We start from the raw sequence: 8,123 nt of genomic DNA on the forward strand, positions 1-8,123 counted from the left end.
TTAAAAGATATGTTATGTTGAAAATCATAAGAACCATAAAAGACATAAACTTGAATCTTGAAACATAAGATGAAATATGATGAAATCTTGTTGAAATGGTGTTGTTTAGTGCATGAATGATGTTTGTTTGTTGATTTCTTGAGATGATGATGTAAATCATCACATGAAGCTTGCTAGATTGTGATTAAACACATGTTCTAGCAAGTGGGAGGATGATTATGTAACAACCTAGAATAATCATCTTCTTGTAAAGACATGAACTTGATGAATAAAAATGATTTCTTGTAAAATGATAAACAAAGTGAACTAGTGAACTTGTAGATCCAAGATTTATAAATGATTTTCCAAGAAAACCAAGTTCAAAATATGATTTTTGAAAGATCATGGTTTTTACCAAACTTACACCATTTTTAGTGGAAAAACAAGTGTATAAACACTAGAGAAACAAGAAGATTTAATAAAGAAACATTTTTGTAAGATATGTTTACAAGTTGTAAACATCTAAAACCTTCAAGAAAGAAGATTAACAAGAAGTAAATACATTTTGGAGGATAACTAAACCCACTAAACACTTTACCAAGTTACTACACATTTTTGTGAAAGATTAAGTTAACGTTATTGTGTAAGTTGTATAGTTTTTGCACTTGATAAGTGTAAGATGATTGGTGATTTGTTGTTGATTGTTTGGATGATTTTTGAAAAGAAAAAGATATGCTAAATAGCATGGACACCTCCATTTACAAAGGAAACTATGGCGAAATTTTCTAAAAATTCCAACACTTAGAAAATATTTTCTAAACAAGTGTTTACAAGTATGTTTTAAACTATGTTTTTCCAATATAAACCTTGCCATAATTTTGGTAACAAAAACACAAGTATTGGAGGTTGGTTTTTGTAAATAAAAATGGATAAATATATATTTAGAGTATATATTTTATACTAAAGACACTTGTGTGAATATTTGTATACTCGGTGTAATAGTTATGTTATTTTTGGAATTAAAGTAATATAACTTAGCAAAATACCAAGAAATTACAATCCGAAATAATACCAAAAATCACAAGGAATAAATATATAAGTTACACACTTAATATTGCGAATTTGAACACAAGAACGTAACTTGCAAATATTCCGGAAAATACCGTTATAAATATATTTTTGGTAAATATTATTTTGGACACAAGAAATGAAAATGTGATTTTCATTATTAATTACAAAGTATATCATATTTTCGAAAAAAAGAAAATATATTATTTTTGGAAGTAAAAATATATTTTCTTAGAATATTTAGAAGATATATGATTTTTGAGAAAAATATATATTTTCTTGAAATACATTATTTTAGGGACAAAACAAGTTTAAATATATTTTCTGAAGTAAGACTTGAAAATATATTATTTTGGAAACTACAAATACGAGAATACAAATACACATGTATGAAATACTCCCATCCTTGGGAAGGAAATACGAAAATAAATACTTGAGAAGTATTATAACTTTGGATAATGTTAAAGACACAAAGGAAACGTAACTCAAAACATGAATGCTAAGGCAAGGCACGGTCCGCTCGTCTAATAGAACCTAGCACATTGTAGGTAGTCGTGTTTGCTGACGAGATTTGAGTTACGAGTACTAAAAACGCATAACAGTGAGTTCATGCTCCCCTTTTCTTTAACTATTTTTGGTTTTATAACTCTCGGGGGTGAAATACATGTTACAAATGCTTAAACGGTATGAAATGCCTATGAAATACTAGATCATGTGAGCATAGACTAAATACAGAAATGCCATTAATACTTAATTAGGGACGAGGGTTAGATCTAACGGGTACGGCTGAACCCCACTCATGGTCATAACTAGTACCTAGTAGTGCTTCGGAGTCCCAGTCGAGGTTAATCGACACAGTCGAGGTTAATCGACACAGTCGAGGTTAATCGACACAATCAAGGTAAATTGACACAGTCGAGGTTAATCGACACAGTCGAGGAAAATCAACAAGGGTATAAGCCATTACGAGTGCTCCGTATGTCCTCACATGCCTTAAAGTCCTTGTAAAACATTTATGTTCATACACGCTTTTCATACCTGTTTATAAAGGAGTCTCTCAAAGATTTACAAGAATACAATACTCATACAAAACGCATGAACTCGCTCAACTTTTTTTGATGTTTTCCAAAATTACATGTATTTCAGGTGACAGGATGGATCTTGGGCGCGGGTGTTGTAACTAGAAGTAGACTTCATAGTTTAGATGTTATCCACTTTTGTTGGTTTGTAACCTAGTCGAAGGTTGTGTTTTAAAACTTAAATAACAAGTGTTTGTAATACTCAAATTTTATGAATGGATGAACATCGTTTGATCATGTAGTTGTTTATTACGATTGAATGCAATGATATTAAACCAGTCACACATCATACGCTTCCGCAAAAGTCAGGGTGTGACAGTTTGGTTTCAGAGCTTCGATTGTAGTGAACTAGGATTCCATCTCGAGTCTAGACTACAATCACTAGAGTTCTCTCACAAAAACATTTTACAAAAGGTTTTTCATTGCATTCACGTAAGCGTCAAGATCCATGAGTCAAACATTTTTCAAAGAAGAGACAAGGCAAGGACATTAGTAGGGAATACCCTCAAGATAAGGTACCAACTAAGACATAGTCTACACGAGTTAGACTTGCCAAGGATAAAATACACTCTTGGTGATAGCTAGTACCAAGTAGTGTTTCTGTGTCTCAGTCGTGAATCGACAACTAGAAAAATGACCCCCCCCCCAAAAAAAAACGAGAGTTGTATGTAATATAATGCATCGAAATGCCTGTTTATGCTAAGTAACATATTTGTTTATCGATACATACATACGAATAAGTGTACAGAATAAATATTGACGTGAATACATACGAATAAGTGTACGGAATGATTATTGACGTGAATAAGATACTTTCGACTCTGACTCCTATTACTGTACGTAACTCGCACGATGAAGCTATCGACCTCGCGTTCATTGCAAAGATCATGGATGGAGTGATTACCAAACAAGGTTCTTAGCTTCTTCCGTAGGAGATGGCTGCTCTTCCCTCTCGATTGTGAAGGTGCCTGACTATGGTGATGATGACGAGGCAGAGGCGGCAACCTTGAACGAATTCTTAATGAACGGGACGAGATCCCTGCGGCTTATGTGAAACAAGATTGATGACACACTTGACCAGAAAAGGAAGATGAAGTATTCATCTTAAAGGTGCCCTCCAACTATTAGGAATTCTCTTTATTCCTACTTCACCATCGTGCCTATTCGCGCGTAACGATAACGAGTGTTAGCGCGTGGACCATCGCAAAGGTCCTTTCCATGATAGAGGTATAAGGACAGTAGTGTCCCCTCCTTGATTGATCATTTGCTTGGATGAGAGGAAATTGGGGTAACTGTGCAAGACAATTTATTATTATGGGGGCCCATGTGATAACGACTTGTAGTGCATGGAAATCCTGGTGGACTCTGCGAGCCAAGACGTGCTTGTAAAGAAAGGGCCTCGATTTGGGCTTGTATAGAAGTGCTTTCATCAACCTTATGGGCGCCCGGGGTAATAAATTTATTGCCTCGGGGGGTGTGCCACTGAAAATTGGTTTGAGCAATTTCCTCAATTTGATTGTATATTTCATGTGGGCGGCGATTAACTAAAAGTTCCCCGGAGCTAGAGTCAAGTGTTTGTCTTGTGTGTGGCAACAACCCATTGTAGAAAGTGGATACTTGTTGCCATACCGCAAGACCGCGATGAGGACACTTTCGCAATAGCTCCTTGAACCTTTCCCAAGTTTCATATAAGGATTCCCCATCCTCTTGTGAATATGTATTAATTTCTGTCATTAATTTAGCCGTTTTAGCGGGAGGGAAATACTTATATAGAAATTTTTGGGCTAGTTCATCCCAGGTGTTTACCGAACCAACTGTGAGGGCGTTGAGCCAAGCTTTTGCTCGGTCTTTTAGTGAAAATGGAAACATTCGAAGGCGGATAGCATCATTTGATGCTCCATTGATCTGAAAGGTATCACATATTTCTAAGAAATTAGTAATATGTAGATGGGGATCCTCGTCCGCAAGCCCATGGAAGGTTGCGGAGTTTTAAAGCATTTGTATCAAATGTGGCCGAAGTTCGAAGTTGTTAGCTTTAACATTCGGTGCATCGATAGCGGCGCCGAGATTACCCACGGTGGGTCGTAGGTAATCCATGAGGGTACGTTGGTCCGCCATTGGAAGTGGGTCCCCCGAAACCTTTTGTTGGTTTTTAGCTTTAAGTCTTTTTCTGAGAAAGCGTTCGGGTTCTTCTAGAGGTTCTTTTATGTCTCTACTAGAACTGGAGCTCATACACTACGTAGAAGGTTCAGATGTGGTGTCCGGTTCCAAGTCCTGCAATAAAAACAGAAAAGAACGTTGGTCAGGAAGTTTACCACGGCCCCGTGCTCAGTGAACACGGCCCGTGGTCGGAGATACAACGATTGTTTTCCGGATCCCTGTTACTGGAAAGTTGGACACGGCCCCGTGTTGCACCGACACGACCCCGTGCTCAGCTCTCTGTAACTCGGAAAATAAAAACTGCCAGTGACACTGCTGGGCACGGCCCGTGTCCGACCAGGCACGGCCCGTGCTGAGCTCTGCAGAAGCTGAAAAACTAAGAAACTCCTAAAAAATAAAAATAAAATAGAAAAAATGATTAGGCGGCTGATTCCTAACTTTCTTAAAATCCTTGTGTCCCCGGCAACGGCGCCAAAAACTTGATGCGTGTCAGTGTGTATATATTTTAGGTGTATATTTTAAGCCCTTTTTACACTTTTTAGCCAAGTTTTAAATTTATAAACACGATATTCACTAACACTAAACACACATATAGGCAAGTGCACCCATCGTGGACGTAGTATAGTGTTGGTAAGATACCGAGGTCGTCCAAGGAAACAAGAGCTTTTAGTACCGGTTTATCCTCAACGTCTAATCAAATCATAATGTTAGAAAAAGATTTTTTTTTTAAAAAACTAAAAAAATAAAACTAACTAAAATGCTGAAAAATAAAATAAAAGTAAAAACAGATATACAAGATGAATCACTTGGATCCGACTCGTGTGTAGTGTAACCTTTGATTATTTTCGCACTTTTGCACTTGTTTAAGAGATTATCTTAGTTATTGTAGTAGGCTCCTCTTTTGAAGGCGACGTTACCCTCAACCCAGTAGTTTGAGTCAGCAAGGATACAATCCTAAAGGGTCGGATTATTGAAAGATAATTAATTAAGTTATTAATGCATAATGTGGTAAGCCCCTCTTTTGAAGGCGACGTTACCCTCGGCTAAGTAGTCTGAGTCAGCAGGGATACAGTCCTAAGTAGCCGGGTTAAAGTTTTAATAGTAGTTTAACTTATGAGGGGATCAAAGAGTTTGGACCCTTCCATCCAATACCGTTGGGTATTGAAGGAGGTCCTACTAAATTTGACCCAGGTCCTTTGTAGGATCTATACACTGAACAATGGCAAGACTCTTACCAAACCTTTCCCTTAACCCCTGACCAGGTAGCCAACATACCTCCATATAGACCGTGGAGATATGAATGGTGAAAATCTTTTATTTTATATAGACAGTAAAATAATGCCAAGACACTACGGACAAACGATAAGGAAGAATCACCTTCAACATAAGAAACTAGTAATTAAAGTCATTAATACAAAACCAATTAAAAAGTGCAAAAGATTAAAAATAAAAAGTATTATAGTAAACACTTGTCTTCACCAAGTGATGTAAGAGACTTAGGCAAACATGGCCTTTGATTGTCAAGAACTCTTACAATCAATCTTGGATCCCGAGACGACTCACACACTCTATGATGGACAATGGATGATGGTGGTGGATGATGGTGTTGTGATGGTGGTGGGTGGTGGGTGAAGTGTGAGGGAGGTGGTGTGCCAAGGGATGAGTTGCAAGAGCTCCAAGCACTCCTATTTATAGGATGAACAGAAGCCTGGGCACGGCCCCGTGTCCACTGGGCACGGCCCCGTGTCCATCCGAGTCTCCCACTTCATTAATTGTAATTCGCAATTTCATTAAATGCGTCTGCAACAGTTGACCACGCCCCCGTGTCCGCTGAGCACGGCCCCATGGTGGGCAGTAGAAGCTTCTATCACTTTGTCTTTTCTGCTGACACTTGGGCACGCCCCCGTGCTCACTGAGCACGGGGCGTGTTCAGCCTTCTGTCTTCTTGTTTTACTTTGGGAAGCTGCCACCGGGGGGTCGGGCATGCCACTTTTGTTCCTTTTCTTGTATTTATGTTGGATTTAGCTGTATTTTTGCTTCTTTTGTTCATTTGAGCTCATTTAATCCTGAAAATACAAAAGGAAGACAAAAGCACACTTTTTCCAACATTAGTACTAAAAAAGGGTTACTTTTATGCCACAATTGATGTAATTTATATGTTGCATTTTGTGCACATCACTACACAAAAATAAACTCTAGGTGTTCACACCTTCATCTGGTAGAACAATACATAGACCATTGCTTTAGCACTTTTAAAAGTAGGAAATCTGTCTTGCCTACTTCGTGTCTACCCGTGTACGAGACGTTTGAGAAACGATATTTAAGCAAGAGAAGATGGATAACATTCAGAAAGATTCAGTGACGTTACACTCTACCACTTTATGAAACTTGTATGACCAGTGCGATGTAGCCTCGAATACATTATTACAAACAATAAGCCAAGTAGCCAAGCCTATGAAGGCTCAGTAGTTGTTTCCTCGCTCATACATTGTTGATTATATACACATGTGAAATTGGGTGATTACATGATGGCTTATGGTGCTATGTACCTCATAGACAAATACGGAATGTTGTCTAACCTACTTCATACCATTTTGACAGAAGAGAATGCCGCCCAGATGTGACACAAACACCAGTACGTTACCAAGGACAGAAGCCGGGCTTCAAGAACGAATCTCACGCGCAATTGCACGACATGAAGCCCTCCGCTCCGAACACAGCGGTGGCACTTCCGGAAATAACCCTCCAGCTGGTTGCACCTATAAACAATTCCTGGACTGTAAGTGTCACACCCCAACCGATGGCGGAATCATCGGGGCGCGGCACTAGGCGAATCAGATTGCTCAAGAGAATCCATAACAACTATATTGCGATAATATTTATTACATTTGTCATCCCATACTAACAAACAATACAATCACGTAAGTCATCACAGATTTCTTGTCCTCTCGAACAATTCAAATCCGACAACCTAGATTTTAGATGAGTTTCTAGACTTCCTAGCTTGATTTGATGTAAACTTCGGCTAAACCTGCAACATACGTTAAAACTTTGTCAATACAAAAGTATTGGCGAGTATACAGGTTTGATGTGTGTAGTATGATAGATTAAAAGTGCTGCGAATTTCCACATGCATAAACGTAATACACAACATATATACTCACAAAACTGATACTACCAACTAAGTCCTCGATGCTCGACTCTTGATGGCATAACTAGACCCCGTCGGGCGAAATAGTACTATACTAGTCTTGGTGGGACGTCACGAGTATAAGTCCTAGCATACATGTACTAGCATCACGTATATCTATGCAAACAGTTATTCGCAAGTGATAAATAGTCCAATTAAATCATTCGTTTGATAAGTTTGGTTTTTATGGAACGTATGTTACACCCAAAATTCGATAAAAGGGGTCAAGTATACTCACAGCGCGTTTTCGGTTAGGTTTGCGGAATCGGTGCCGGAGAATGTCCTGATTTCAGATAATTTACGTGAGTGATAGATTACTATGCGTTAACGGTATCGATTTGCGTGAAATCGGGCGAAATTGGGTTAAAATCGGACAAAATGGTGAAATTGGGCTGGCCCAGTCGAACAGGCCACTCGATCGAGTGGGCCTGGTCGATCGGTTGGGCCTGGTCCTGATCGATCGGACAGCCTGATCGATCGAATGGCTGTTCGATCGACTAGCTGTTCGATCGACTAGCTGTTCGATCGACCAGCTGTTCGATCGACCAGCTGTTCGATCGACCAGCTGTTCGATCGACTAGCTGTTCGATCGACCAGCTGTTCGATCGACCAGCTGTTCGATCGACCAGCTGTTCGATCGACTAGCT

The 8,123-nt window shown here is 38.9% G+C and overlaps 1 non-coding gene across 1 annotated transcript; it reads left to right on the top strand.

The window, feature by feature from the left end:
• Window positions 1-3,759: 3,759 nt before the first annotated feature.
• Window positions 3,760-3,866, top strand: LOC118490947. The gene has a single exon (XR_004890172.1). It is a non-coding gene; the product is annotated as a small nucleolar RNA R71 (small nucleolar RNA).
• The last annotated feature ends 4,257 nt before the right edge of the window (window positions 3,867-8,123 follow it).

Source organism: Helianthus annuus, chromosome 3, assembly GCF_002127325.2.
Source record: "Helianthus annuus cultivar XRQ/B chromosome 3, HanXRQr2.0-SUNRISE, whole genome shotgun sequence".
NCBI classification, from domain to species: domain Eukaryota; kingdom Viridiplantae; phylum Streptophyta; class Magnoliopsida; order Asterales; family Asteraceae; genus Helianthus; species Helianthus annuus.